Source organism: Scardinius erythrophthalmus (genome assembly GCF_964197995.2).
Source record: "Scardinius erythrophthalmus genome assembly, chromosome: 2".
In the NCBI taxonomy this organism is placed as follows: Eukaryota; Metazoa; Chordata; class Actinopteri; order Cypriniformes; family Leuciscidae; genus Scardinius; species Scardinius erythrophthalmus.
In genome coordinates, this window is record NC_138222.1 from 48507198 (window position 1) to 48517689 (window position 10492).

General features: G+C 35.9%; 1 long non-coding RNA gene across 2 annotated transcripts; it reads left to right on the plus strand.

Annotated features, from left to right (window-relative positions):
- Positions 1-6037: 6037 nt before the first annotated feature.
- Positions 6038-8815, plus strand: LOC308706926. 2 transcript variants are annotated; one of them, XR_014032099.1, is made up of 6 exons: positions 6038-6171; positions 6353-6417; positions 6689-6744; positions 7097-7177; positions 7614-7721; positions 8269-8815. It is a non-coding gene; the product is annotated as an uncharacterized lncRNA (long non-coding RNA). The 2 variants fall into 2 exon arrangements; XR_014032100.1 differs by having other exon boundaries at positions 7137-7177.
- The last annotated feature ends 1677 nt before the right edge of the window (positions 8816-10492 follow it).

Below are 10492 nucleotides of genomic sequence, written 5' to 3' on the forward strand. Positions count from 1 at the left end.
GTGTGTGTGTGTGTGTGTGTGTGTGCGTGCGTGAGCGAGAGAGTGAATATATGATTGTGAGCTTCAGGGAGGGTGAAAGATCTCAAGATGTGCAAGGGTTCTATCACGAGCCGGGGTTTCCATGGTAATCTTCAGTTTCTGGTCCTTGGCACATGCCGTTGAGCACAGCTTTTCCACATTTTCTTTCTTTCAGCCATATTTTGTCCTTTTAAAACTATAATTAAAAGCTCAGCATGCATTAGCAGCCCTGCCTGTGGTGAAGAATGTGTCTTAAAATGCACGTTTATTTGGCAACCTATGAGAGTATCGCTTTTGGATTACACCAAAGGCCCTTTTTAAAAATAAAATACTTGGTTTAGCTAAGTTAAATCAAGTTCAAGAAATAAACTTTCATGTATATTTAGCGCCACCGCTGCTATGCAGAGAGACGTTTCCTACGATCTTGTTCTCACAGCTCCCCCTTGTGGTCACTCATTGTGTGCCATGTTTCACATAAACAGCTGGTAGACTTTGACCCGAGTCTTTTGTTTGGTGTTTATGGGGCGGTTGTGCACACAAAGCAAATGTCTGAGTGTATTAGACTCACCTCCTTTATCTTGAGCACTCAGCCAGACTGAAGAGCAGCCAAATCCAGAGTACTTCTGAACTACTTAGCCTGATTTCATACGCTTTGGCTCGTCTCATTATCTGGCCTGGGAAACTCAGCTCAGCAGCGGCCTTTCAGAAACGATGTGTCAGCGTGTGCCACGCGTCTTAGGCCTCTAGTGGGGATGTTTGGTGTTCAGGATCCTCTTCACCTTTGCGTTGTCTTGTCATGGAGCTGCCCTGACTTTAATGGCTTTTTTCAGTGGCCTATATGTCTGCTACATTCATATAAGCATCGTTTTATCCTTATTTTTCTGTTACAGAGATATATGCAGTATATATTTAGAAATATGTAATCAGTAGAAGCGCCATCGTCCCGGTGTATCAGCCCAGGGGAGCAATGCAGCAACTTTTTCTTATCTATATTTATCATAAAATGCCAAAAAAAGGAGAACCTCCATGTATGCTGATTTCCTCACTGTATGTTTTGTAATTTATTGATGCAGACCATAAGGAGTTTATTCAGCATGGTGAAAATTAAAAGCAGAAATTGTGGGATTGTGTTTAACTTTTTTTTTTGTTTGTCTTTCATTGACATAAATAAAGTCCCTTTTCATTCCTGAGTTGTTGTTTATTTTTTGTTTAGTTTCATTTTTTTTCTTCCTCTGCCATTTTGTTCATCTGTTCAGACTGAAGCCCTGTTAAATCCCAAGCAGGAAGATCATTGCTCTCGAGTTCTCTTTGGATGACCTGATGTCCGGTTCTTTTTGTTCGCTCTTCTCCGGCCTCTTGAAATTGCACTTCATGCCTGCCTCATGGCCCATAATGCAGGGTTTTTAATGAACGCACGTTTTAAATACCTGGTCGAATTTGTATAGTGCCGTGTTGTGTTGTTTTCGCGTCTGTCAATGTGATTTCTGTTGAATCTATTGCACGAGTTTCACTGCAACAGGAACCACCTGTTTATTTCTTTGTAGCACTTTTTGACAGTGGACTCGGAAACTGCAAATTCAACCAATGTTTCTTTGTGAATCTTCTGTTTTAAGACCAACTTGGAGCTGGATATAATGTGTGGAAAGCAATGCCTCCCATCTTGTGGTCCTTTTCCCCAACTTTACAGTCCATCTACATGATAAAATGGTTTTGCTATTCACATCACGACATTTAAGGTGATTCTTGTAATATAGGGCCAGACATTCAATTCGGTTTCATTAGTTACTAAGTAACTAAACGAGGTTTAGATTATTTAACCCTTTGCTCTTGATCTGAAGCAGTAACTTAGTGCAGTCGATGTTTTTCTGAATATGTATCGTTGGGGAACAGAATCAGACATGTCTGGTTGTGCTTGTACACCAACTCTCTCAAGTCTGCTAGAATGCTTGTATCGGTTGTCGGTGAAACCTTTAATCTGTAACTAAACCCGAGTCATCATTGACGTTTCATCTGCAACTGCCTTTGGTTTCCCCGTGAGCTTCATGAACCACACAGCACTGGTTGAAGCCGATGATCTTATGATGCCAGTCTCTCCTGAACTGTCTTTTGTACGCTTGCATTGAGATGCTCGACCCAGGACCAAGAGATGTGATGGATTTTACTCCATTTTCTTTTGATCGCTTTCTAATTTGTACCTGTTTTCTTGCATGTTTTTGTATCTGACATGCCTGGGAAAGTTCCACAGCTCCATGTAACGTTTGCGAAGTTCTATTAAATATGGTGCTGTTTTTTAGTAAGCAGTCGATGTCGTAGTGATGGACGGGTTCTGTGTATATCTGTTACTTTTATGATTTATCAGTGGTTGGTTGTGCTGATCTGGTATGTTATATTCCTCCTTGCGATTTTTGCTCGAGTCAGTTTTTGTAAGTTCTTTTATTCTTACTTTCTGTCTCAGTCTCTGACTGTTTCGTTGTCTGTATTTGTGAAGAAAATGTATGGTTGCAACTTGCAAGCCTCTAACCTGAACCACGAGTGAATGCCTGGTGAATAAATGGAATTAACGCTCGCGCTCACCGGTTTCTTAATAAAGGACATTTTTAACAGATTTCACCTCGGCTGCTTATTCTGAACATATAGGCTATTAATATTCATCTCACAGTCAGGACTTGTATCTGACTCCATTCCTCAAGGTTTCTCTTCTGCAGCTTGTTTATTAATTACATCGAGAATCCTTACTTTTGTAGTTTGTGCCTGTCAGCTGTTTCTAAGATATAGTTTGAAATCAATTTTTTGCTCGATGAAAAGTTTGTGCTTCCACTGTGACTGTGGATCTGTTTCTCTAACCCGAATCCCATCCTTATAGCTCAGAGCACGACCTTTTAAAACAGCATCCAAGCTACTTCGACTTTCATGACTCAAACTGACCGCATTTGCACAAAAAAAAGCTTTCGATAATTGGTTTGTCCTATGTAGGCTATGCACTGTTCAAAAAAATTTGGTGTCAGTCAGATTTGTTTTTTTGAAAGAAGTCTCTTCTGCCCTCCTCAACTGCATTTATTTGATCAAAAATACAGTAAAACAGTAATATTGTGAAATATTATTAGAATTTTAAATAATTTAATTAAAATTTTATATTTTATTCCAGTGATCCAAAGCTGAATTTCCAGCATCATTACTCCAAGTCTTCAGTGTCACATGATCCTTCAGAAATAATTCTAATGCTGATTTTCTGCTCAAGAAACATCCTTTGATGAAGAAAGTTCAAAAGAACGTAATTTGAGTTTTTTGTAAAGTCTTTTAATATGAGAAAGTTTCTCATTATTATGACTTAAAGAATCTTTATTTTTTTACTCAATGTGGCGGAAACGGGCTTCCATACAAAAGGGGAGGAGCCTGATAAAATAATTTAGAGTACCGTTTCTATGGTAACACAATGTCCAATTTCAAAACAGTTTTCACAGGATGAATTCTGAGATCATAAGCTTTCAAATGATACCTAATTTATGATAACTAATAAAATATGTAATATAATAAAAAAAGCGATAAAAAATATGATACAATATTTTAGAGGATAATATATATATATTATACTTTTTAGAAGATAATATTATTTTATAATTTTTTATTGACAAATACTAGATTATATATTTTCTAATGAAATTTTAGCATAAAAACCAACATATCAATTATTAAAAGTGTGTGCGTCAACTTTTTGTGACGAAGGTCAGAACTCCTGTTATTACGTAGATTTTTTGAGGTGCACTCTTGTCATAAATTCATATATTTCTGTTCCTACATAATTTATAATAAAAAAACAGTCCTAAATATCTATTTAGGAGTCTTAGAACTTTCCAACGATATATAGTTTGTCATAATTAGATTAGGATTAAATAGTAATATAGGGAGGTAAAGTTAGGCGTCCCGTATACGGGACGGTGACAGTTAAGGGGTTGACTTAACATCTCGTAATAATGAGAAACTTTCTCGTAATAATGACTTAACATCTCGTAATAATGAGAAACTTTCTCATAATAATGACTTAACATCTCGTAATAATGAGAAACTTTTTCATAATAATGAGAAACTTTCTCGTAATAATGACTTAACATCTCGTAATAATGAGAAACTTTCTCGTAATAATGAGAAACTTTCTCGTAATAATGACTTAACATCTCGTAATAATGAGAAACTTTCTCATAATAATGACTTAACATCTCGTTATAATGAGAAACTTTCTCATAATTATGACTTAACATCTCGTAATAATGAGAAACTTTCTCGTAATAATGACTTAACATCTCGTAATAATGAGAAACTTCCTCGTAATAATGACTTAACATCTCGTAATAATGAGAAACTTTCTCGTAATAATGACTTAACATCTCGTAATAATGAGAAACTTTCTCGTAATAATGACTTAACATCTCGTAATAATGAGAAACTTTCTCATAATTATGACTTAACATCTCGTAATAATGAGAAACTTTCTCATAATAATGAGAAACTTTCTCGTAATAATGACTTAACATCTCGTAATAATGAGAAACTTTCTCATAATTATGACTTAACATCTCGTAATAATGAGAAACTTTCTCATAATAATGAGAAACTTTCTCGTAATAATGACTTATTTTCTCGCACTTCTACGCATGCGCAAAGCAGCGGAGCAGAAGGGCGTGACACACTAGCGACATCCGCTGGTCAAAGCCGTGTAAATGCATCACAGCAAACTTGGCACGCTCTGCAAAACAGTTGTTTTCATTAAAGTCAGTTTGATCTACTTAGTGCAACCCAGCAAACACAGAACGTTCCCCTAACGTTCCCGTTTGGTTCCCATTTGGTTATTTTTTTGGGAACCAAACAAGAACGTTCTGGGAACGTTCCCTGTAGGTTATTTTTAGGATCTTTGTTTATAACATTAAGGGAACGTTCCCAGAACGTTCCCTGTAGGTTATTTTTAGGTTTAAATTTATAACCTAAAGAGAACGTTCTGGGAACATTCCCTTTAGGTTATTTTTTGGATATATTTTTATAACTTTAAGGGAACGTTCCCAGAACGTTCCCTGTAGGTTATTTTTAGGTTTAAATTTATAACCTAAAGAGAACGTTCTGGGAACATTCCCTGTAGGTTATTTTTAGGATCTATTTTTATAACTTTAAGGGAACGTTCCCAGAACGTTCCCTGTAGGTTATTTTTAGGTTTAAATTTATAACCTAAAGAGAACGTTCTGGGAACGTTCCCTGCAGGTTGTTATTTAATAACCTAAAGAGAACCTTCCCAGAACGTTCCCTGCAGGTTATTTTTAGGTTTAATTTTTATAACCTAAAGAGAACCTTCCCAGAACGTTTCCTTGCAGGTTTTAGGTTTTATTTGTATAACCTAAAGAGAACGTTCTGGGAACGTTCTCTGCAGGTTATTATTTTAATATCACTTAGCCTACTATTAACAGGCAGATTACCAACTGACAACGTCGTCAGTACGGTCCCCTAAGGTTATAAGATAACCAACAACGTTCAGATCTATTCGCAATAACTTTTTATTAATGATATTTTAAATTATGTTATATTTTAATTCTATATGTTTATTTAAATGCTGCATGACTTTGAAGTGTTTTAATGCGCATGCGCGTGATCAAACACTGGAGCACGTGCGCTGCTCGAGAGCAGATGGAAACGTCATCGACAACTGACAAACAACAAAACTCCCGTCTCTCGCTGTTGGTTTCACTGCTTTCAGGTAAGTTTAGACAACAAAATCTCACAAATAATACACACAAACGCCCCTGACACATTTCTTACGTGTAATTGACACGCTTCTGTTAAATATTTATTTTAAAGAAATGGTTTTATGTCTTTGAAAAAGTCCGTTAGCATCTACGCTAGCTAACCGGTTTCAAAAGACAACGTTAGGCCTAAGTTACGTTAAGTTGAGGTCTTATTTATGAAAGTTTGGGTTTTTAAACACATATTTAGTGTAGATAACAGTTTTTGATAGTTTTGCTGGTAATTTGTCAATGGGAAGTAAGCTAATTTATTTAGGCTAACCAAAAAGAATGCACTGTATTGTTAACTTAATCAGTGACGTTACTTACCAATATTGCTAAAATGTGATTTCAGAATAGCGAGAGAAAAAATAAAACTCTACAACAAGGGGTGAGTTATTGTTTAATCATGATGATAATTCCATATGCATTTATTTCACAATATATTATCTTAAGATTTGTATATATTTATCTTTTCTGCATTTCACCTCTGTTCTAGCTTGGTTCCTTGTAATAAACCTATCACATGTAATATTTTTGGCTCTGTGACAAACAGCATGTTATGTTCCTAGATCATCATGCTGTGATGGCCTGCTGCACTCCCTGTCCAAGAAAATCTCTATGAACCATATGACTAGTAAGCAAAACCACCTCAAACATGCAGTGCACTGCTGTCCAAAGGTTTGGGGTCTGTAAGATTTATGCTTTTGAAATAAGTCTCACATTTTAAAATCATTAACCCCAAGTTTTTTCAGTGAGATTGTCCTTGAGAAGCCTGTAAGCTAAATAATCAGCTAAATAATAGGCGACTAATACAATATTATAATGGTCATAGTTATAATAATTCATTTAACTATTATGATAACATGATATCCTGATGATTACTATATTTTATTTTATTTCTTTAGGTCTGTTTTGAATTATGTTGGCCAATGAGACTGACAACATACTGTCCAACTCAAAGGTATTTATGTATTTTTTTATTTTTTTTTATTGATCAATACTGAAATTCTTTGTACTTTTAAATGCGGTTCAGGGGGTCGACAACTTTAGGCAGTTATTTTTCACAGATTTATTTATTTAATGTTTATTTGACAGGGACAAATGCATAGAACATTGCTTTATAAAAAATACAAAGTAGATGCCATGCATACAGGTTTATAGCCATGACTAATTTGCAACCCCTAGATATCTTGGGCAGCTGTGGCTCATACTCTTAGCCTTTAAAAATGTTTGAATTGATATCCCCAATGCAATATCAGGGGGTAAATATATCATTAGAGTTCTTAAAGTTATGGCTTTGCTCTTGTTACCAGATGAGATAAAATCCCTATTGTTTGGCCCTGTATTCTTCAGGACAAGACCTTGATGCCATCCACAGTCAGTAGATGAAGAAGGTGAGTTTAGCCGAATTCAGTTCTCTTTCACTTTTTTTTTTTAGCTTAAACAGACACGTGCACGCAAAATGAAGTCAAAATGGCGAGTTTCCTCTTGTCTTGTGTTTTAAACAGAAAGAAAACGGATGCGTGTCATTTATATTAGTTCTGCGCATTCGTCTTAAAGGGACAGCAGCCTAACGTACCCGCAGCTGCTTGTGTCGCCAATGGTGATCAAACATCAAAAGAGAGAATGACTTGTAGCTTTAGCAAAGATACATTAATTTTATAGTTATTTTATTTTTACACTGAAGACTTATTTTACATTTTGATAAATCAATTTCTGTACCTGATAAGTTAGATTTAACTGAAAAACATAATGCACTGCTTATTTCAACTGTGTTTTTCTTCTATTGTATTTATCTATGCTTGTTATCTATTGTAATTTTCTATGCAGGTTCACTCTACAAAATCCCCCCAATAGAGGTTATGCGGAGCGCCCAGCGGTTGAACCGGAAAGAGGTCTAAGCATTTCCGCTTTTCACTTCCGTACACATCTGCAGCGGTAGGTGATCTCTGAGTTTACTGTTAATTTTTGCTTATTACACTAAAATTCTTACTTCTGTTTTAATTAAAATGTCACGAAGGCTAAAATATCAGAAAAGGGAACATCCGAACAGCAGTTTTTGTTGTGTGCCGGTCTGCTCTATGTCGGGGAAAATGAGTAGTACAAATAGGTTCTGTACTCATAAAGTGACGTCAACATCAGCAGTAGCATTCGCCGTCAGGCAAGTGTTATTTAAATAAACTCCTGATGTACTTACAAACTTTCCAATGCCTCGTTTAATGAGTACAGAACCTATTTGTACTACTGTAGTAGTTTGGTACCATTCTGGGCATTATTAGTGGGGTAATTTACCAGATACAAACCTGGAGCCGTTAGCGCATGCACTAAACCATACGGCTGATATCTCTAAATAAACTCTAAATTTTTCAATATTGTGCAGCACTAATATTGAGCATATCTTAAAGTGAACCTGGAATGATAATTTGTGATACCAGATGAGATGTATGTATGATAGATTTTGAACTGTACTATTTTTTTATTTCAGGTTTTCTGGGATCCCAGCGGAAGGCATCAAGGCATCAGATGTTGGCCTGGACAGATGCACCTGTAAACTACACCGACCTTTGCTTTTGCATGGATGGCTGATTATTACCATGTTCTGTGAGGGTTTCATTATAGCAAAACTGAGCACCTGTGACAGTGGAATTTGTAGGTGTAAAGTCACAGAGATTAAAAAAAAAAAATTGATAGCAGTTTCAAACTTTTTTTCACTTTCTTTCTCATAAACAACACAGCAGTTACAGGTTTTCAAATTCTTCATTGGAGGTGAGACTTATACATAAAAGGTAGAGCGAATTCGCAGGTCAGAGTTCACTAGACTTAAATATTATTTTCTCTGTTTTTTATTTGACTTAAGAGAGAGAGGCTTAATATGGGTATCCTTACCCCTATATAAAACATTCCTTTTTTGATTTGTAGTCTGAAATAATAAATAGTGCAATATAAATAAATGCAATGTAGTGTTTTGAAATATATAAATTTTTCTATACACATTGATGCTGAAATATCTGAATAAATACATGATACCAGCAGCGCTCGTGCTCATATCTCCTACAGCTTGTGATCCCAATTGTGATCCACAATCCCACCTCACTCTTTTCATTTGCTCCAGATGAATATTAATGCCATTACAGGGCTTGAATTTTGGCATGGGATTGTGTGTCCATGTAACGCGTTGTCTTTTAATTTTCTTGTTAAATTTGCAGATGGTGTTGGGAGTTTAAATGTTTTGAGCGGAGTGAAGATTGGCACATTCATGTATATTGTATATAAATGAATACTTTTTCAACTTTATAGCCAAAGTTATAGGCTACAGTTTGCAAAAAGATCGTTTTAATTAAAATGTTTGTGCAGTTTTATTTGAAATATTTTCATGTTTGAAATATTAAATGTAAATTACTGTTCCTGAATACATTTTGCTAACGCTGTTTTTAATGACTTATTTTAGGTTGATAATTAAACAATGAATAAACAAAAACATGGATTGTGTGCTGATTTATTTATTTAATACAAACTGATTGATTTACTTATTAGTGATAGTTTCTGTAAATTCAATTTATTGTAATAATATATTCATAGGATTCTTAAGTGTTTGAACAATAAACAATGTAGAATATGTTGTTTGTAGACCTACAATTTGTGTACAGGCATATCAGGATGTGTAGACGTTAGGAGAACGTTCTGGGAACCTTTCGGCAACGTTCCGGGAACGTTCCCCTAACCTTCCGGGAACGTTACGAGAACCTTGCGGGAACCTTTCGGGAACGTTCTGGGAACCTTTCGGGAACGTTCCGGGAACGTTCCCCTAACCTATAGGGAACGTTCTATTAACGTAAAGAAAACTTTCCTGGCTAACCAATAGGGAACGTTCTTGGGAACGTTCTGGGAACGTTCTGGGAACCAAAAACTAACGTTCCCAGAACGTTCCCAGAACGTTAAATTGTTAGCTGGGATGTAACTTTAGAGACGGTCCCTAAATGTGCGAATATCCAGTGTCAAGCCAACTTTATACCAGTATCTCACTGGGAATCGCTCAGCGTGACACTTTAGTACAGCCTACATCCCCAATACAGTGCGAGTTTGCTCTGGTGTATCACTGTATTTGTCCATTAAGCCTTAAGAGTCCTGATTGAGGGAATGCCCAGTTCTACAGCAGCTCTGTGATTTAAAGTTAAGAAAACTAAACAACCCAGCGAAATATATATGTCTACTACCTCAGATTTAACGCTTGATCTGCACATCAGCATCGGAAACATTATAATCTCATTCACAGGAGAGAAATCTGCTTTTGTGTCTTTATCAGCTTTTCCATATACTGGCCCTGATCATCATTACTAATACTCACGCTCGCTCCATTCCTGTAAATCCGCTGTATGACTGAATGACTCTCTGAACTGAACCACTGAATTTATGGAAGCGATTTTGTAAAGCGAAATAAAATGGACTGGAAATTATTTTTAAACAGAATGAACATTTTGGAACTGAAATCTGAAAGGTGAATATGGAGTATTAAATGTTTAATAATGAAAACGTGTGTGAAATGTTTTGAACTGAAATATGCACAGCTTAAATATACAACCATGTTGAATTTCAGCCCATAAAAATCCAAGCCCTAAAAATACATCGCAAGCAGGGTTTATGCAGTGCATATTTTTTCAAGTAGTGCAATTCAACAAGCTTTTTCGTTTCAAAAACATGTGCACGTGAAT